The 22639-nt window shown below is 44.6% G+C and overlaps 1 protein-coding gene across 2 annotated transcripts in view; it reads right to left on the bottom strand.

Annotated features, from left to right (window-relative positions):
* LOC146860466 (ADAMTS-like protein 5) overlaps nucleotides 1-22639 on the bottom strand; it is a 315295-nt gene that overhangs the window by 68577 nt on the left and 224079 nt on the right. The gene's annotated exons all lie outside the window — the stretch shown is intronic.

Here is a 22639-nt window from a genome sequence, read left to right as displayed (position 1 = left end):
TTAATGGTCTTCTTTCATCTGGGGTCACATTATGACAGTGCTCTGGGGAAGCAATGGGCGCTTTTGCCTGATTGGCATGCCCCTGGGGCACTTTGGTATTACAGAAGGGGCCGCAGATGCTTGTGCGGCCCCTACAAAAAGTCTGAAAACAGAAGCAGCGTCAGACCCCAGATTTCAGAGTGCCCCTGGACTTCCATCGCTGGCTCTGTTACCTCTTGTACTTAAAACGTGAGGAGAGGGAACAACACATGCTCATTCCGGAGGCGGGAGGCAGTGATCAGCGCGGATAGGGGTGTACTGATCTGCACAGCTCCTCCCACCTCCCCTTGTCTTCCCTGCAGCCGCACATGTGCACAGACAGCCATCATTGTGTCAATGCCGCAGCAGTGCTCTGCTTTGAATATGGCGATGATGGGTTTGTTAATGGGGAACGTGGGATGTTTCTGAGCAGCATTCCATTCGAGGCCTTTTGTGATCCTGAATTCCAGAGCACTTACACACGTACACACACACACCCTCCTTCTTGACTTCCTCCCACACACACATAAGATCAACACCAAAGGCAAAACAAGTCATACAAATCTTGGCCAAGAGAGCCTTGGTTCGACATTCGATAGTTTTGAGCTAACTCGCAGAATCTGAAGTTGGGAATATGTTATTTTAACGCAGATTTGTACAGCGCTGCGCTGTCATTAGCCTGGCTTCGCAGCACTGTCGAGTTCGGGTTAATTTACACCCAGGTACTGAGATGAACAGCAGATTGACCATTGTGGACTGAAGTAGAAGACACAGGACGAAGGGGGGATCCTCTGAAACCTCAGTCTAGAACTAGGCAGGATGGGGCTGAAAGAAGGGAGCAGGGCAGATTGACGGGATTAGTTACAGCTTCAAAGACAACATGCCTGCCTATGGTAACATATTAGAGGAACCACTAATAAAAAAGTTGTTTCCACATATGCATAAATCCTTCTAAAATGCGGAAGAAAATTACTCAGCCAAAAAGACACTGCAAGAGCACATTTTGCTCCTAAAAGGACAGCTATCTACAGGAGACTATTGAAGGGCCAAGGGCAGGACAAGCGCTAAACCCTGTGAGATAAGTCTCAAAGATCATGTCTCATACACTACACTGGAAATTTTTCAGTCAGCTCCCTTGGGTCTAGGATGCAATGGCGGTGCATGCATGGCCTAGCCACTCTGATTTATTTGATCTGATGCAGCAGAAATCACATTTTATTTCTAGAGGTGCCTTACAATAGCACGTGCACACATAATCCTTTGTTGTATTAATGTGAAGTGTTAGATTTCCAAAATTTTATAACATGAAACGTGATGTGTTTAGGCCATTAAATAATAACATGGAAAATTAACTTAAGAAAGTAAATGTAACTAGTAGAAAATATTAACTTGAAAAGTGTATGTTATGGTATGAACTTCCATTCATGTGATGTTAGAGAAGGGAAAGTGGCCACTTCTTCTCTGACTTTGGAGAGAGAGCATCTTAGAACGAGCTCTCTCGATAGCTTTATCCTACATGACCATTAATGTGGAGTGACTCCTTTGGGAGACTCCACAGACTGACACCTTTTATTTCTTGTCCCTGAAGATGCTTAAGGAGGGAAGTCATTGTAGTGTTAGAGTAGGGATAGATGAATGCTTTAAATTCACCAACTCTCGATGCAGGGAAACTTGGGCTCATGCATTCTGATCCTCTGCATCCTGCTTCTTGAATTAGTTGTTTTATTAATGATGCACTGCTTACACTTGATATGTAGGTTTGGCTTTATGCTGATTCCGATGTATTTCTACACTCTCATTTTGAAGTGTCACTATATTCAGCTATATTTGGCTTTGTAATAAATTAACTAACCTTACGTAGTTGTGGTTACTATGTGTCAAGAGAATTTCCTGTTTAATTTACTGGTAATAACTACTTTCTCCACTCTACGCTTACATGCTGCTCAAAGGAACCCTCGAATTTGGGATTCTAGAATAGGTTCCGAGTTTATGGGTCCAGCCCTTTCAGATCTTTGCATGGACCTGCCGACTTGCATAAGCAGAAGTGGGCCTGAGAAGTCAGCCGTGGAGCAGTGTCAGATTGCGTTGACACCACAGCAACAGTTTACAGATCACGTTTTAATAGTCTTTCTGCAGTCAGTGGCTTGGAGAAGCACCAAAGCAGTGGAGGGTTGGTGGTAGAAGCCAGGGCAAGGGGTGTATGCCAACACCATTCCATCAGCAACTGATCACTCAAGCCACCCACCGAAACAAACTGGTGAAATAGAGTAGCGACACAGCCTGGCATTCGGCCTCGGCTTGCAGGGAGAAGGTGGGGAGGTGAGGGATGTGGGGGAAGCATCAACGCTGGTGGCAATCTCCACTGGGGGGCTTGTGGAATTTCTTCCACAGAATGGGTTAGAGGGCTCAACGAACACAGACCCAGGCATACCATGCGCTTATTCTTCTTTGTTTGGTACGCTTTACTATATATTTTACTCTAAATGCATTGTAACATTTACAGACTTCGCTCACCTCTCTCTTCTTCATCCTTTAAGACAATAAAGACGCTTGTTTCATCTTTCATTCGGGAGGAATACATCCTCGATCATTAGAAAGCACAAATTTAAATTAGATAAGTAAGTGTAATTCTTAATTGAATATGTAAGTGTGTAAATGTATGTGTGCATGTAGTCTTGGTAACATGAGTTGCCATCATGTATCTTTGATATGCACAGCTACCGGTGACTGTCCCTACAGATCTAGAATGTCACGGGACCCTCTGATATCCTAGACAGTCCTCACCATTATGATCAGACTTACTATTAATTAAACCATACTAGTGACACACAAATAGGTTTTTTATCAAATCAAAAATGTACTAGGGATAGGCAGAACTGGTCACATTTATATTACAGAATCAGTGACTGTGACTATAGGTAAGTCTATAGGGAAAGCGTTTTTGTTAGCTAATCGCTTGGGCCCCATTTGACAAATTTGCCCACAAATTTGCAATGAGTACATAGATGCACATTTAAGTTTTATCCCGGAAATGTTCCTATAGATTGCTCAAGGGGAAGAATTGTTATAGGAAAGTGGGTCCTAAAGTTGCATTATTTAACGACAGCCCAAAATTACTGGCCAAATAAATACTTAAATAGAACACAGAGGCCGTAGCCTTCTGTGCGCTCCTTTGATTCGGTGCAAACATTTGTTTACTTTTGAAATATTCCACTTGGATTTTGTATGTAAATCTGGAAATCCGACTGGCATCTGATGACAAAAACACAGACTGCATGCCAATTCACGAGTTGGCAAAACTGGCACGTGAAACCAGAAAATATTTGCTGCAAAAATAATCATCCGCTTCAGCCACAGGGGGTCCTAGAGTGAGGTGGTAATGCCTCCCTCCTCTGCTCGCCCTGGGAGGACTGGAGATACTCCAGACAGGTGACCGCACGACTTGCAAAATGTATAATTGGATCCCATTTACACGCACATTTTTACATTGTGTGCCAACTTTGTAAGATTTCATTTCTCCTACACTTTTAAAGCTAACTCTAAGCTTGCCAAAGACCCTGACCTTAACCCTAAACCTAACACTGGACCGGTACCATAATGTTCTACACACAGTCCAGGTGCCTTGGCAATGCCCTACATCCAATGCAAGTTGTGAATGGAACGTACTGGCACTATATGCAATCACAGAAAAAAAATAATCTGGATTGCTTAAGGACATTGGCCCAGTCTTCATGAACCTTTCAGAAACCAAATGATACCCACCTAAAATGGTTCTTGGAAAGATGCGTGCTGAATAGACAAAGGGAGACATATATTGGACCTCACAAATTACATGTCCTACTGAAATTCCCCAAGGAAATGTTTGGAAAGTAGAATGTAAATATATGGAAGTGCCGCAGGAGTGCAATGGGTGTTTGCACCCGCTTTGCGTGCCTCTGGGTCACTTTGGTATTACCGAAGGGGCCGCAGACGCGTATGTGTCCCCTTCTATAATACTGAAAGCGTTGGTGCACATACAGCGCCAGGGCTTCCTCAAGAAGGCGTTTCCTCATTTGCATGGGGGCGTGAACCCATGCAAATGAGGGAAACCCTTTGCCTCTGCACCCGTGCCATATTACAGACGCAGAGGCAAAGAAGCTCTCCGGAGGCGCGCTGACAGTGCGCCCCCTGATTGCAGGCCACTGGCTGGGGAAAAGGGGCCCCATGGACCTTCTAAACATACCCCTTTAAAAGTGAAGGTGGGTTGGCGCCGGCACTGTGAAAACACACAGAGGCTTTAAAGCACCCGCTCCGTTTTTCACATGAATGCGCCACATTTTCCTGGATTGCATTGGGCACACCTTTTGAAAGGTATGCCCAGCGCAATCCAGGAAAATATGATGCATCCATAATATGGCCCATGCTGCCTTAAGAACATGTGATGCAGGCTGTCAAAGGCATTGCCCTATGCTCTCTATAAACCCTACATAGCGTCAGTGATGCTGGAACAATTTTCAGAGTGGGGGTTTAGCCAAAAATGTTACATCACTGAATTAATAGGGACTGTAAAATCCAATCTTAAACAAAGAACAAGTGTAGCAAATGAGTCATGCCATTCAGCAGGAGTGTGTGTGGTATGTAGCTGGTGGTGCATTGTGGAGCACACTGCCGCAAATACTTTACTAAAACTTGGTGTTTACAGACAGCGCATTTTCCACTGAAACAGGCACTACATTTGCACACACATCACTTTTACTGATTCTAAAATATATCACACACAAGCAATAATGTGTGTGTAAATCGGGTTTCAACAAATATTTAGCATCTGTGTATTGCCATGTAAAGGGTCTTGATTGGTTTGATCCTATTGAAATTCTTGTTTCTATCACACTTCTGAATTACAATAAATGTGCTTCATTTGCACTTTCCTAACTGCTGATATATTTTGAACTATTTTTACAGTTCATTTTTAGATATTTAAATGTTGTTGTCTTAGAAAAAACACTTACATCCCACAGCCTTTCGTTTCACACGCCCTGCTCCCCCAAAAGATTATGACATAGTTCGTTTTATAACATCCTTTCCCCTTGCAGTCAGAGAAAGAGAAGTAAACACCAATATCTGTGTTAAAAGAATAAGCAGCAATTTGTCAGAAGACATAAGTATCTTCACTGATACAACATCAGATGATACCCAGAAGCTCTTAAAAATGGAAAGACCCTTCCCATGTTACTACATCCCGCCTCTACTATTGGCATTTGAAAGCAGATGCAAAGGAATTGCTGCAAACTTAATTTATCAAAAACATTAAGACTCACCTGTGGATTGTAGATTGTAGTACTTACTTTCTATATTAATGTTTTAGTTACAGTGTATTGCACGTTAGTAGCATTTGCACTTTATACTGTTGTACCTTTTTTTTCAGATAGGGACTACAGTTTTATTCTTTATATCAATGTTCTAGCCGATCGGGTGAGAAGGCAGTCTCTGCCTACAGTAGCTCACGTGGGACACAAATGCGCCATCCTCATCGAAACTCTCCCACTCTGAGCTTGCTGCCAAAGCAATCTTGGTAGCTGGAGGCTGTGATTGCTCTTCTGGGACAAATACAAATTTAGGAATTCGCATCACTGCTCTGAACAAACAACCTCTCGCACCCGCGCAATTCTCCAATGGGAAAATGCTATCACACTGGAGCTGGCACTGAGAGCACATTACTCAACAAGCATTTGCAATGTCAAAAGCCCTGGCTCATAACTGAAAACACAAACCAGACCTCCTGGTTTTGCCAATGTGTGCCTCTCGTATGGGCTATGGCTACTGCCCGAGGATAGAGACACCTGCGAGTCCTGCTTGTCCGTCATTGTGAACACGCGCTTTAGGGCTGTCTAGAGAACTAGTCCATGAGAGTTGCAGGAGTGTGTCTGGCTGTTTTTGACAATTATTCTGGCGGATATGGAAGTACTGTCAATAGTATACAAGTCTGCTTATTCGTGATGTGTGTAAGAAAGGTCCTAGTTGTGTGTGAGAGTACTTCAGGCAGAGTGTGACTGCCAGTCTGTGAGTGGTATGAGAGTACTGCTGTTATTTAGGGTGTGAAACTTTTCCACCATCAGGGTGGCAGCCGCCTCCTTTATGTTTTTGGTGGGACCATAGCTGAAGACACTCTGCGCACTAATACAATGATGGTCTGTTCTGACTTCTGAAATAACACTGCTGCAATCTTTACTGGGTGGAGTTCTCCACGTGTGAGGCTTGACGGTATTCTTTTCCAGAAACAGCTGCACAAACTTTGAGGATGGGGGTATTAATGACACAAGCTGTCCACTTTTAAGAACCCTTTACGAGTGACCACCGGCAGGCCCACCAACCTCTCCCCGCCTGCAAGGATCCCTTACGTCACACATCATCTGGCAGCTGGTTGTGTTTACTGCCACCACCAAGCTCTAGTTACAGCAGAGAAAATGAGTCTCAGCCCAATCCCCATCCCCTGGGCCTACAACTGCTCAACCACACTCACAGTCTGCTATGGACTCTGCCTCTGGCCTCACGTGAACAGCTCAGGAGCAGCTTCTGGCAACAGCTCTTTTACCTCAATTATCCAGAGCAGGTGCGGCTCCTCCACGTGGGCGGAGGAGCGTTGCCCCAATGCTTTCTCGCAGTGCGAGAAGCAGAAACGTAAAATGGTATTAATACCATTTTACGTTTCTGCTTCTCGCACTGCAAGAAAGCAGAAGAAGGGTATGCCTGGTTGGGGGCATGCGAAGGTCTGCATTAATATTGTCTCAGTTATGAGAAACTGAACTCCATTTTAGGTAGGTTAACATAACGGCTGCCCATTCAAGATGGAGAAAGGAAGACGTTCAATAAAGGGGCGGAGCCAAAGACCCTCTCTTACTCCATTTTGTGATTGCATGAGTTCTGGCAGGCAGCTGCAGTGTCAACCCAGAATAAAAAGAGACATGGACAAAAAAGAGCTTGCAAAGGACAAACAAATATATGTAAATAAATCATCAGGTGCTGCCACCACCTCAGAGGGTTAGGGAGTTGACCTGGAAGACCTTTCAACAAACAGGAAAGGCGACCCGTCTACTTTCCAGGAGTAGGAGTGTGCTTGCTGTTGGAAATGCAGACTGAAAAATGAAAAGGGTTTGAGAAGTATTACGGCAGATCGATTTCCAACAATAACTGTGTAATATTCTAAGTTGGTTTAAATCGAAAGACCAGTCTTTGAAAAAATGTGCACCCCTTTCCGACGGAGAAGCAAAGACAGCACTGGAGTGGCTGGGTGCTAGTCTGATGTCTGTGACGCCATTTATCACATCAATGACTTTGGAATACAGCGGTCCCCACTTGTGGCAATGCTGGGCTAAGTCGAGGAACTGCCAGCTGGGATTAGACACCTCACGGCTATGTTGCCCATACTAGCGAACCACAGGGTGGCAATGCATTGGGGACGTGAGACACCACCTCTAATGCAGGACTGGCTGAGGGACATTGTGCATTGCTATGAACTGCTTGACCACTACTGGGAAGTCATGACTAGGAAATCACGCATAAGGGCCTATGGTGGTGTGTTGTACTTTACTTGGCACTACAGCGATGGTGCAGCATGGACTGTGGTTCATGCAGAGGAGGCTCCACATAGACAGCTCCCCGCTGGGGTTGGGCCTCTCTGGATGCAGGGAAATGGGATGCAACATAACATACGTGTTCACCCAAAGGGTATCTTGGCGCTGAATAACAGATGTTTATTGTTACCCAACTCAATGGTACTCATTTTATCGACCTCAGAATGATGAAAGGCTAAGTGGACCCACTGTGATTTGAACCTATGGCCATGAGGTCAAACACAGGCCCCTACACAAGACGTATTAGTCCACGAAGCCATCAGACCAAGCTGCACACCCCTGTGGTGACACAGGATGCAGACTATGTGTGGATCACCTGCATGCCTGCACCCTACTAATCAGCTATGTGTCCTGGGCGGCGGGGCGATTGTCACTACTGCTCCTGCCTACTGAGGTGCTGTCTTGCCAGTCCAGTGCTCTATCGAATGTCACCATTGCTAATGTAATGCTATGTGTAAATGTTCTGCCCTGGTGATCTATGCACACAGCTTCTGTGCACTGCTCGTGTGCGCTGTTTGACCTGCTCAATAAAAATGTACAATAAAACAAAAATCCATGACAAAAGTAGCTTGTCCTTTTACTCCGGATCTTTCCCCTTATGCCTTACCTTTGCAACTCTGCTCGTGTTGAATGACAGGTGTGCACCTTGCACCTTGTAATTAGCCACACATAGTTACAGGTCCCACTCACAGCTGCCTCATGTGTATTCATACTTTGGAGGCCTGCCACTGGTGAAACCGCAGCTTTCTCCTGGGTGATCTCCTGTCAGCATAATGTGCACCTGTCACAGTGGCAACTACCTGCATTCAGGGCGCCACTTGACACCTTATGCCCGTCTTTGCCTCATCAGCGCAAAAGCATCCCCGACCAAGGCTCACGTCAGGATGTCGGGTGTGGCGGCTCGAATTAAGAGATACTGCGTCTGACTCGGGAGGAGGGAGCCAGGAAGAGAGTGACGGAAAGGACATGAGAGGAGAGAATGATTGCCCGCCCGACAGACACCGCAATTACAGATCCCCTGCCGCCTTCCCTCCTAAGCCTTTAATTCTCTACCGTGGTAGACGTATGTCTCATGGTGTTCTCGTCCTCTAGCTGCCTCCCTTCGATGAGGGAAGAGAGGAAGGAATGTTATCTCGGCCCCTCTCTCTTTATAGTGATTCCTGGGCAAGATGCTGCCTGCTCTTTCCGTGAGACAAATTAATCTACGGGGAAGAAACACAAGCCTCTCTCTGCTGCTGCCCTGGGGGCTGCGGCATTCCTTCCTCAAAAAATTTAATCTTTGCACTTGAAGGCTGAAAATATACCTTAGAACGGAGATGGCCCCGCTGAGGAGAACTGCTCTCTTCCGGGCCGGCAGCCCCAGGTCACGCACCTGAACAGCCGTGACTACCGCCCACGGAAATAGAGCAAAATAGCACACCCTCGCAGAGTGTAATAGGCTACTAAATCGGTGCAAATTAGTTAGCACCACCTGTGCAGTTTCAGAATTTCAGCAGTGCTGTCATGCAATCTAATTTAGGGCCTGCATTTGATGTGCTAATGTGGCACAGTGCCAAAAACTAATTTATTTACAAGGATCCGCAGAGCCCCTGCATTATTATTATTATTAATAAGGCAGGATTCCTTAGGAAGACCAGACCTCCATGTTCTGACTGAAGCTACGTCCCTAAAAGTGGTAAAACAAATTGAGGATGTCCCCTAAAATGGACTGGGATGCAATTGGAAATCAAATAGTGGCATGATCTAAACGGATGCTGGGAAACCAAGGAGCAGCTCCATGGACCACGTGATCTGACATCAAGAAGTATCACGCCGTGCCTTTGGCGTTAATAGTTTGACTTCAAAGTGGTCAGTGGTGGCCGGCGTGGTTCGCGGGTGGCGGGATGCGGGCTGGTACGGGTGTGGGGGGAATGGTAAAAAAAAAAAAGAAAAGAAACACTTACCTTGCTGCACCGGTCTCGCGTCTCTGCTCCTGCCCTTGTCGTCAGATCGAGGTACAGGAAGCACAGAAAAGGCTCCCCGACCAATCAAAACTCTGCAATGCAGTGTTGTGGTTGGTAAGTACCAAGGCTCCCCACACCAATTGGTTTTGAGCATCCTGGTTCGACGCTCAACCAGGGAATGGGGGCTTGGGCTTGTTTTCCACGCAGGCTGTAATTCAGGCTGCATGGAGAATGGGGAAAGTGCGCATGACTGGTTTGGGCGTCCTGAGAAGGCCGACCAAACTGTCATTGCTCACATAGGAGTGGACAAACCACTCATCCCCTGCCCTGCTCCAAGAGCAGAGCAGCCCCGCACAACACCCCCTCCCCCGCCTGCAAAGCAGCAGGAAACATAAAATGATAATAACTCAAAGTTATTATCATTTTATGTTTCCTTTACTTTGCATTGCACTGCTTAAAAGCAGTGGGGCCACGCTCCTCCGCCATAGTGGAGGAGCCGCCCCTGAGAGTGGTTCATCATGTAGTAAGTTCAAGTGTTCAGGAGTTGTGCTGGATAAAGCTCACATTGTTTGTGGTGCCGGTCATCCAAAGAGATAAGGATGCCCAATTCACAAACTATATTTTGTAGTAAGTAAACCTGTCCCATGGTGATACTACTTACTTACTACAAAATGCAATTCACAGCCCTATGAGTGTAAAGCTTCACCTCCACGTCTCCTATCTTTTTCTATGGGAAGATCCTCACCAATGTAAGTTTACGACTGAGTAGTAAACGTGGGCGGGACAAGGGAGCTGGAAAAAGGGAAATACTTACTATTAAGTCAGAGATTACAGGGGCATATTATCAAGACAGGCGATAAAATTATTGCCGCTTTAGCGGCAGAAAACTGCCGCTAAAACGGCGATAATGGGCTTGATAATATGCTCTATGGAATTCCCATAGAAGCCCATGTTAGATGTCCTGCACATCTAACATGGGCTTCAATTGGAATTCCATAGAGCATATTATCAAGCCCATTATCTCCGCTTTAGCGGCAGTTTTGTGCCGCTAAAGCGGCGATATTTGTAACGTAGTTTCTTGATAATATGCCCCAGAATTCGTTCAGGGCCAATCACACCTTTAGGCTTCCCAGGCCTCAGAGTCTCACTACCCCCTTCGCTCTAGGTGGTGGCTGTTTCGCTGGTAGGTGTGGAGACCTGGAGCGGGGGAAGCAGGCAGGTTTCAAAGTCTATGCATAGATGCTCAAGCGAGCTCAGGATCAGGTCATCACTTTTCAATATCACTGGAAGAAAGGGCAGATCATTCTTGCATCTGCTTCAGAAATCTGCTTTCAGCCTCGGATTTGCAATTCTGGTAGGATAGCGTCAGCCTTTCATTTATCCAATTCTGATAAAGTCCTTTCCCTTGAGATCGCGTGCAGTGATCTGTAGTGCTCACTAGCACAACTACGAAGCTGCAAGACATTTGCAAAAACTGCTTCATTGACTGACTGCTGGATTAATACGGTCCTCAGATAGTCTACAAAGTGTAGAATGTTTTGACTGAGGAACACGATTTTTCTAAATAATAAAACAAGAGATCTATAAAATGTAAAACAAATGTGGCAATGTCTGACTCTAATGCCCGTGATGTCAGAGCAGCGCTCCACAGCACAGACAGCATTTCGTCTATATTTTTAAGCTCATCAATAAATAGATAGTTACCAATATACAAATAGATTAATGCATCAGGCAGATGAAGGGCTGCTCTCCCATTCCTTCCTACAGAGCTCTCTAAAGCAGGTGCTCAGCTTTTGCTGAATTATCTTAGCAGTGTAATGCTGCAGAGGGCCACAGTCCAAGGGGCCCAATGTGTGGCTGTGGTACTTTCACTTCCATCAGTGAATACAAAGGATCAACGCCATCAGTGTTGACCAGCCTTACGGGCAGTCCAGGACTGCCAAATGTGCCATCTTTAAAGGGCCAGTGTGTCTTAGTCCTGTGGGCCGTGATGGGATCAAAAGAAAAACCCAGCCCGCGCACTGCCCCTTTCAAGCTGGCCCATCTGATAGTGCCCGACTGCCCAAAGATTAATCTAGTCCAGCACTGAACACCACTAAAGAGCGATATTCAACATATATTTTAAACCATAATCAAGCCGGCTCTATTCCTAGTGTGGTGATACTGGCAAACCGCACTTGAATGTGGTAGAATCAGGCTCATATGTGCTATAGCCCACGTGACACTTATTAGTGCATTCGGGCTACTGCCTACCGACGTCAGTAGGGGTAGAAATAACACTGGAAGGGTGCGAGATAAGCTCACTTGGCTAAGAACACACAAGATTGGTGTAGCTATGCAATAAGGATGAGTGGGTCTCCTGTTACACAGCTTACATTTCATACTCTATGATATTCCCACCACTATGCTACATCTTTAACATACTATAAGATCTTTGCATGGTGCAGTTTCAAAATCTATAGCTGCTTTTGCAAATTGACATGAATATTTCCCTGCAAAATTAAAGTTCACCAACCGCTGATGGATGCCAAGACAATGCTGATGTTAAATGCCAGCTTTGCAGCCACACCCCCAGCCACGCCGTTTGGTGGTTTCAAAGGCCCACTCCACCTAATCTGGAGAGTACTACTTTCCCTTTTAAAATGATGTGTGTGTATCCACAATCCTGAATCACCATATCTACGGCAAGAATCAGGTATGGACCACAGCGTGTTGTCTTAGAAGAAATGCAGTGCTTTATTGCAGAAAGAAATCATCAGCATCCATTAGTGAAACAGCAAGTGCCCAGCATGACGCGCTTCAACCACGTATCCATGGTCTTGATCACATTATATATAAAATTATTTACTATTTTATGGTAAGACCCAGCCTCCATTATTTGCTAAGGGAGGTTGTTGCTGTACCAGTGGTTGGCCATGTGTGGTGTTGGACTTGCACCAGATTTGACTTGGAGTGCATTTACTACAGTTTTGTACCATTTTTGGCAGTGGTAAATTTACAGTCGTATATTTGGCTCCAACCCATGGTTCATGGGGTGGAGGCACTATGGAGTAAACTCAGTTTTGGAAATGGGGAATAGCCAAAAGTAGTACATTTACTACAAAGTGCAAGGGTAAATTTATATGTTTAGATTTACTCAGTGTAAATGTATCTTTGTGAATAGGCCCCAAGCTGTTTATAAAATGGAGGACACTTACTGGCATTGGCTCGGTTGGTCACATGACATTGGCTCGGGTAGTCACATGGATGGAAGAAACAACTGAGCATCATGGCTCTTTCAAAGTATTGTTGATTTCTTTCTGTTTTGTGGTGTTTGTTGGGCCGATATAAAGAGTGTTGAGACTTCTCCTACACGTTGTTTGGTTTGCTTAATACTTTGGCACCATTTATGAATGTTCACGAAACTTTGGGAAAAAAAATCATTACCTCACCTCCTTCCTTGAAAGTTTAGGAGTGATCATTCAAGCCAAGGCCAAGAAAATAGGGGGTCCCAAAATTCAATTTCTCCAAGCAATTTCCAGAGCGATTTTTGAACATTGCTACAGCCCAAATGGCTGAACAGAATTACATCAAAATTGGAAAAAAAGGTAGATCTTTACCCAGAAAACATGATTTTTGGGATTTGGTGTAATTCTGTTAAGTTGTGGTTCAAAACTTGTGTATCTGGACAGTTGGGCTAAAGTTAAAAAATGTAAGCCTTCTGATTGGCTGAGGGTTTTCTTTTTAGAGGTTGGCCACAGCATGAAAAGAAATGTTGCGGCAGTCATCACAGAACTCAGGGACTTGGTCCCATCTGTTGAAAAAGTTATTTAAAAAGAATATAAGGGAGTAGGGTAGATATACCCTGACCGACCCCAGCAAGAAAGACCACCTCAGGGGCATAAAGTAAAAAAAATATTTTTTTATTGCTGTGACCTCGCAGTTCTTTCAGGGGATAAAATGACCCCTGGGGCTTACCCAGGGGTCAAATTACATTTATTATTTAATATAATGGGGGAGTGGGGGTGGGGCTCCACTATCTTAGGTCCATTTTGACCCCAGAGTCCACATCCCCTAGGGCTCTTATTTTTTAGAAGGGTGTTGGGTTCCCTTTTTCAAGTTGATTTTGGCCCCGAGGACCACATCCCATCGGGTCCAATACATTTTTAAAAGGTATGAGGGGCATTGGTCCAACCTCTTTGAGCCCCGTTTCAGCCCTGGAGACCCCATCCCCCGAGGCCTGATGCAACACTATCACGTGGATCCCATCCCCTGAGACAGAGTGATAGTCCCCGCCCTGCCCTGAAGCGGGAAGGGAACCGAGAAGTGACGTTGCTGGGCTGAGTCAAGAAAAAAGTCTGCTGCCACTCCCCTAACACACAGTGAATGTTGTGTGCTCCTGTGCGGCCCATAAGGACAGGGGCTGCATGTGGGGGCCGGCACAGACAAGGAGGCCTTGGGGCTCCTCCCTTGACCTCAACAATAAGTAGTGGGATTCCCAAGTGGGACCGAGCACCCAAAATTTAAAAAAAGCTAAAAGGAAAAAAGGCTATGAACGCCCCATAATGCACTTCATGGGGCAATTTGCATTTTTTTTCATGCATTTTGGTGCCCCAGTCGGGCTAGGGATACTACTAATGTAAATGAAAGTGTAGTGAATAGCTCAAGGTAACGCAGCAACCCCAAAAACCTTTTTTTAAAGCAACCCTTTGTTTCCTAGGGTCTATAGAATGTGACCACAGGAAATGTTCATGTTTTTAAGCTTTCCTGGGGATGAAGCGTTTGCTCTTTGACTAAGGGTTGCAAGGACACCATGTGGCTGGTGTTATGGCTGCATTATGTGGCATGGGAAAGAAAGAATTGAACAGTGTTTAGTGTTGTTGACAAATTCAATATATTGATATGTGAACTGTTAATAAAGCCAGTAGGCTTGCCTTGTATATTTATGTGGCCACCCTTTAACAAAGTCAATAGGATTTGTATAATTAAGTGATAATACTTGGTAAAGCCAATAGGCTTGTCTTTATAAAAAGTTGTTGTGACCCCTTGACAACGCCAATAAGTTTGGATTTATATATTATTTTGGGACCCCTAGTGAAAGCCAGTAGACTTGCTCCATTTAGAATATCACCCCTTTATATAATGTGTGGTGGTCGCTCGGGGGCTTAGGTGCGGTGTCTGGCAGCAGTGGATTGGGTACAAGCCAGGCCTTGCATTCAGCCACACACTGCGTGCTCCCTAAGGCCTTGTGTGGTGGGAGAGTTGGGCACCTAACTTCCAAGCCATGCATGGTGATGTACATCTTCCTTTCCATTAAAAACAACATTGAAACTCACTGAAAAAAGGATAAAGTGATGTTACAGTTAGAAATTGCAATAATATCTTAGTGATGTTATAGATAGGTGAATATGTCAGTTAAAAAATCTATCTGAAACTCAATAAACACTGAAATTCATCAGTTATAATTTACTCAAGTAACTATAAGTGTGCCCTGAAGTAACTATAACCGCTTCCTTTCTCAACATGCATTGTTTATACCCTCACAAATTACATTACTCATGTCATGTTCAATCACAGTATTAGTAACATGCGTAATGACTTCTAGAATGACATCACTGATAACAACAACGTGCATGGTTATTTATGGGCACCTGTCAAGAACAAGAGTTACAAGTTGGCAGCTTTACTGGCCGCAGGGAAGCTGCGCGGAGGGGTAAGTGGCAGGAAGCCTGCCTATGTAGTTACTGAAGACCAAGACATTTTGGTCAATTGAGAGCTGAATCTCTAAGAGTTTATGTAGGCCAGCGAAAGGAGTGTGCAAGAATCAATTGGGGATGTCAGCGTGCCTCTGTGGATTCAATGAGGGTGTTTTGAGGGCCTGCTGTTCTCAGGGATGGGTGAGAGTCTCTAATGGTTTGTGGTAGAAGCTTGAGAAGTACCTATGGGTGTCTGAAGACTGGCAGAGAGTTTCTTCAGGGAATGCTGAAGGTATCTGAGTGTATTTTAAGGGTCTCTCTGGGCCGATCAGGAATGTGTAATGGCAACTTGAGGTCGGTATAGTCTTAGGACTTACAAGTCTCGGGTACATCTATGGGCAGCATTTTCGCGCCGAGCCTAGCCAACCTGTACGTCCATCTCTTCGAACAGAACAATGTACTTACACAGTCCAATCCATTCAGAGACCAGATAAAGATCTGGAAAAGGTACATTGATGATATTCTGGTAGTCTGGCATGGGCCTGTTGCCTCTTTGTTAGATTTCCATGCATGGCTAAATGAGAAGAACGATTTTTTGCGTTTCACGGTAGCCTATGATAAAACTCGACTACCTTTCCTAGACATTGTGATATGCCCTGACCATGGCAGACTGGGGAGTGAGCTATATAGAAAACCTTTATCGAAAAACTCTCTTTTGAGCTTTCATAGCCATCATCCCAGATCTCTTCGGGAAAATCTACCCATTGGACAGTTCCTGCGTATTCGCAGAAACTGTTCTGACTTAACGACCTTCAATCATCATGCAGAAGATCTATCCAATCAGTTACAAGATAGACAATACCCAAAAAGGCTGGTCAGACGTGCTTGGAAAAGAGCCTCCAACAATCATCGGGGAGCTCTTTTAGAACCTCCAGTACCGAAACCTCCTTTGTCTAGAATGACCTTTGTCAATACTTTCAGTACATGGTCCAACCATGTACAAAAAACGATCCGGAAACACTGGCGGATATTGAACATAGGGAATGAGGTTTTACCACCTCCCCTTTTCTCTTTCAAAAGAGGTACTAACCTCAGAGATAGTCTAGTACATACAAGACCACGGGTCAAACCCCCCACTGTCACTAACACCTTGTGGAGTTTACCACCAGTACAGGGGCATTTCCCATGCGGCCAGTGTTCTGCTTGTCCACAAACTCAGCCTACCAAAACCATCGACATAGGTACCAATACACCATGGATTCTAAAAAAGCACACCAACTGCAATACAGAAAGAGTAATTTACCTCATAACCTGCCCATGTTCATTGCGATATGTGGGCATGACCACACGAAAGATCAAAACGCGCATCAATGAACATAAGAGCACCATTAGACGGAACAAACAAGCGACCAAACTTACCAATCACTTTTTGTCGCTGAGACACAAACCAGAGGATTTGAGATGGGTGATTTTAGAACAACCTTTCATCCCCATACATGTGACAGACATCAGTAGATTTCTGTTCATAAAAGAACAGAAATGGGTGTTTAAACTTAAGAGTGATCAATTGGGTTTAAACGATGACATTCCATGGTCATCTCTTTAATTCCGTGAGATACCCACACTTTGTGCACCCTAAAATGTTGAGACTACTACCATTTTAGCCCATAGGACACTATTCACTCAAACTTCAGTGTCCTCGAGTCTATTATTACTATATAGATATTACTATATAGATCCTACTATGTCGACAACATCTTAATAAGGGATGTTCTATTCCCGTTTTTTCCATTACTTCCTCAACATTCACTAAGTACCATACACGGCACTTTATATCTCAAGTTTCGAGGAACATGTGACCTCACACGAGTATTTCTTCCGTGGTGCGCTGTTATTATGACAACACGAAGATACACATTTCAGAGCGAGTAATAATACATTTAGGGGCCCTTTACATGGACGGTGCTCTGTCGAAGACAAGTATATTAGGAACAGTCACTATGGTCGGACCTTGTTAGCAGACACTCCAACATGTCGCCTAAGATCCTTCCAGACTCTGTTGATTACAGAAACCACACAGTATACTACATTTCCCAGGTTTCCCGACGACGAAACATCACACTAGGCATTTCGTACCTTTGAGCGCCCCGTAGCAACCAGCAAAGCTAGACGCTCATTGGTGCTTATAAGGAAACTCCCCCGGTCGGTTCGCCACCTCCCCTTCCAGCTCAGTTGCCAGAGCGGGGTACCGACGGAGAGGTGAGTCCCATACTCTATTTTTGCTGTGTATATGAGTTTCTGTTTAGGCGCGTGCCCTAGACGCCATGCTGCACACACCTTGACTCTTACATGGACGTAGCTTGAGCCCCCTCTACTACGGGTCTCCCGAGTCAGCGTGCACTCCAGACGTACCGGTCTGGGGCTGAACGCGCATTTGCACTACATGCTTTTGAATGATATACCTACTCTGGATCCTCTGCAAGAGGCTCAGTGATTTCTGAATACATCAGCACATATATACCTGTAAATCGTATTTTTAAGACCTCTTTAGATTGTTTGATTCTGCCATGCTTTTATAATTGTTCTATCAAACGACACCACTTGGAAGTCTTTTTCTTCCCCCCTACTTGAACTAAACAGGATAAATCACCTAGGGGCTATTTTACTTTTTGATACTCTCTTCCTTATAGAGCGGTGCCTCACGTCCTGAGCGGATGCCAGGCGAGGCGAGGTACGTACCCGAAAATTGACGGGTAAGTGCACAAGCTGTTTGTTGATATGATTATCACTCTGTTTAAACAATACATCAAGTAGTATTGTGTTAATGGTCGCTAGCACATCATATCTAGCCTTGTTCTGTGATTAACACTGATATTTTTTATAAATGAGTTGATTTTCTTTTCTCCATTGTAACTAGGTCTCTTTCCCTTAAAAACCCTTGGGGAACGTACTTGAACAATCAGGTTGTATTGGGTATTCACCCCAATCTTTAGTGTACATAAGTTTCCTTTCTTCACACGTTTTTGCAGTAGCGCAACATGGTCCTGATGAGAGCTTGGACTCCCTAGTCCAGTAGCCGAAACATGTAGTCCGACACCCTGACAGTTATTTGTTAAGCTGTCCACGCACTGTTTTTAAAGTGGCATCAAGACAGCACCAGAATAAAATTGTTTGTGTCTTGATAGCCATTTTTAATAGCACTTTTTCCTTTTATATTCTTGGCACTGCAAACCATCACCCCATCTTTGGCACCCACGACTGGGACTACCACATAACCACCACAATCACCTAAGTGGTTGGTCTTTATGGTTAAGTCCATAGTTCCCAGATGATGAATAGCCACCTCTGGTGGGTGATGGGAACTTAACCTTTCTGGGTAAGCCCCAGATGGTTTTTGTTTCACTCAACTGAATATATCAGGTTTTCACACAGAACTTTAGACCCACAGTATTTTTGGTATGATGCCATTTGGAGGTTGTCATCAATCAGGATGCCCAGGTTGCGTATGGGGCCAGAGGGTCATCCCCATGAGTGAGTTTAAACTCTAGCAGCAAATACTGTGCCATTTTGGCAGTGGAACAGTATACCACCTCTGTTTTCCCCTCGTTGAACTGCAAAGAGTTTTCTTTGAGCCAACCGGAGGTCTGGCGCATGCATTCCTGGGAAGTATCCATGGTCACTGCACGCTTCCGTTCCAGAGAGAACACCAGTTGGGTGTCGTAAGCATAGTTTACCAGGTCAATCCCGAAAGATTTAATGATAGGAATCAGCGGGCGCAGATATATATTAAAAAGAATGGGGCTTATTGCTGAACCCTGCGGCACTCGGTGACGTACCGGAGACTTAGAGAAGGCGAACGGAGTCATGTTTACCACCTGTTGTCTCTCTGAAAGGTACGATTGCAGCCACTTCAGGGTGCGACCTTTCTAACCCATTCTCTCCAGCCTTCCCATCAACACTACAAGGCTCACTGTGTCGAATGCGGCCGACATATCTAGCAACACTAACACAGAAGAGTTACCATTGTCGGCTCGCATTCGTAGGTTATCCAATACGGTTGCCAAGGCTGTTTCCGTCCCATGTCCTGGGCGAAAACCGAACTGATCCCTGTCCAACAGATGATTCACTTCAAGCTAGCCTGATAAGGACTTGCTGACAACCTTTTCCAGAATTTTTACAGGATAGGGCAAAAGGGATATGGGCCTAAAGTTTGCCTGGTTTGTTGGATCCAAGGAGGGCTTCTTAACCAAGGGGTTACCACTGCCTGCTTCCAGGCCTCTGGGACCATGCCGTCTTCTAAGGATTGACAGCAAATCTGTTGTATCCAGCGAAGTAGATCTTGTCCACATTCCTTCCAGATCTTATGAGGAAGGGGGTAAAGGGGGGACCCAGATGATACACTTTGAGCGCAGCTGTCATAAAGCTCCTTGGTAAGGGGTTGGAAATACTCCAAGGATGTTTCTGCCCAGGGTTCCTCAGCTAGTGTCTGAGGCAAGTCATCCTGGCAACTAGTATTGCCTGGATCAAAACCTCCAACAATTTTGGCGATCTTTTCTTGAAAATGAGTGGCAATCTCATCGCATAATTTCTGCGATTCGACCACTTTATTGCCCATGCAGGCGGGGCTAGAAAGATCCCTTATAATATTAAAGAGGGCTTTTGTACTATTCGGAGCATGTAGGATGGATTTAGCAAAGAAGAGTGCTTTGGACTTAGCAATAGTCTCCTTATATTGGGCCTGCGCTAGTCTCAGCGCTTTCCTATCTAACTCTAAGTAAAACGTTTGCCTCCTCCTCTCAGCCTGTCTACATGTGATTCGCAGTAGTTTCAGCTCCTCACTGTACCAGGGGGCCGAAGGTTTCCTTTTGTTCTTTATCTGTTTTATAGGGGCGCATAGATCCAGAGTGTTGGTAATATGGTTACAATAAGTTTGATAACTCTTTTCCACTGAGTCATCGGGAACAAAAAAGGTCTGATTCGAGAATATTGAATCTGGTCTGTTGTTTAATAATTTAGCCCAGTCTCTGCCCTTGTGATAGGTCACTGAACGATTAATATTATTCACTACATTGGACATAGTAATCCTGAAATGAATTAATGAGTGATCGGTCCAGCTTTGAGGCAATACACTGATCACCTTCGTCTCGGTCTGGTTTGCAAACCATAGGTCCAACACATGCCCTCCTAAATGGGTTGGTTGTAGTACTAACTGATGTAGACTAAGATTCTCACATATTTGCCTCAGGTCTCTCAAATGATTCCCTAGAGCCCCGTTGTCCCATAAGTTGAAATCCCCTTCAAGCATCATTCTGGAGTGTGTTAGAGTCAGGGCGGCGATGGAATCAAACAATGCTTGGTACTGAGTATCTAGACCTGGAGGTCTATAGCAGACCATTCCGGTTAATAGCCTTCCCCTCGTCTCTTGCAGCGAGAAGCCTAGTAGCTCAATCCCAGCAACCTCTTCGACCTGTAAAGGTGCAAAGTTCCATCTTTATTTAAATATTACCCCAACTCCCCCTCCTCTTCCAGAGGCCCTAGGTTTGTGAAAGATATTATAGCCTTCTGGACAGGCGAGGCCTATCTCTACCAAGGAGTCATTGCTAGTCCAGGTCTCTGTAAGGAATAAGACATCCAAGTACATGTCTTCTAACATGTTTGACACCCCCTGATAGTGTTTTACCAGGGACCTGCTATTAATCAGGCCACACCTTAATACAACACTGCCCCGTGGCAGAATATTCCTGAATCATTTGTGAAGCCCAGGATACGTGGAATACAAGCCACAGAAGTATCCAAGTAAATCCAAGAAAGTATATTAAACTCATTTAAATCCAGAAACATTAATTATCGTTCCTTGAAGAAATTTGATCTTGGAATTATTTGAATTAACACTCAGACACAATAAAACCAAGACTGGTGGCCTTTTTTGTGGTGTAATGTCACTATGATTGCTGCATCTCCTACTCAGCCACTTACGATTTGTCTGTTTCAGTTTGTTATGTTCATGCTGTGCCAAATACCCAGTCTGGTTTAGTTGATATACAACCAATGATTTAAAAAAAAAAAATTATTATGCATTTTCCACTATTCTAAAAAACTTATGTTTGTCATCATCACATTACCAATGGAATAAAGCTAGCATGGACCGCTAAAATTATTGTATTATAGAATTTCCACAAACTGTTTTTTTTTATTTAAAAAAACTGCTCTAGTAATACGATAAACTAAAATATTGTCGTGCCCAAAGTAGCTATGTTTGCTAATCTAGAAAATAAAATACTACCATAATTGCTGCTATAATACGACAGGATTCTGCAACATGTAAGGAGACTTCCAACATTTATAAATGACTGTTGTTCAAATAATAGAAGATTGTGACTGTGCCACTAGGATGGTGATCAAACATCCCATAGTGCTGATATGATGCGCAATGTGCAACCTTCCCAGAGGTGGTAATCAAGTATTGATCAGTTTGACATTGCCATTTCTGAAATAAAGCAGACCTGCTCATTATATCTTGGGGAGTCTAACTAAACCAAGGCTCCAAGCTACACTCTACCGTGCAGACAGAGAGCTATCCATTAGACAGAAGTTTGCATCAGTCACAGTATGTAATCCACATGCCATAGTGGCAATATCCACATTTCCCCAGTATGTAAGGAACACATTGCCCTGACAGTTTTTACATTTTTACATTGCCTTCCAAAAATACCACATCGTGTCTTAGTATGTTTACTCAATATATGTAAGATACTCAATGCCAAACTGATCCGCGCGTTGAGCGGCATGTGCCTCACTATGTGCCACGTCAATTCTCACATTGTCCAGTATGTGAAGCACCTGTTACGAAGCAGGTTGCAGCGCTACCCTGGCATGTACATTATCACTTCCACGTCAGTTCTACCCTTGTCCTAATCTATCGAGGATCATTGCAAACATTTTTCAGCGCTGTAAAGTATGCAAGGTATCATTGCCATTCCAACTCCCACATTTGAAAGTATGTAAAGCACCATTGCCATGATGTCTCCACAGTGATTCAGCACGCGCAGCTTTCACGTTGCCTTGTTTGTGAAAAACTCATTGTCATATCGGGTACCTATACTGCATCCCCTATCTCATAAATGTAGGTGGGTGAAATGCTGGAGCCTGCAAACGGATGAGGCTAAGAGAGCTGGGGCAATACAGACCGTAGAGGGCAATTCTACCCAGCACTCTGCTGTGCAGCAGTGGGGCCAGTCACAGTTCATTGGCAGGTGGCAGCAGCAAAGTAAAGCTCCTTCTGCAAATGTGCAGACATGCTGGCTAGAAACCGCTAGATCGCGTTCAAGCATCTCTTATTCTCGAATAACAGGTTACTTGTTAAATAGTGCAGGAGGGCGGCGTGTGCCTATCG

This window comes from Triturus cristatus, chromosome 3_1, assembly GCF_964204655.1.
Source record: "Triturus cristatus chromosome 3_1, aTriCri1.1, whole genome shotgun sequence".
NCBI classification, from domain to species: domain Eukaryota; kingdom Metazoa; phylum Chordata; class Amphibia; order Caudata; family Salamandridae; genus Triturus; species Triturus cristatus.
The sequence above is the reverse complement of the archived record's forward strand: the minus strand, read 5'-3'. Positions and strand labels throughout refer to the sequence as shown.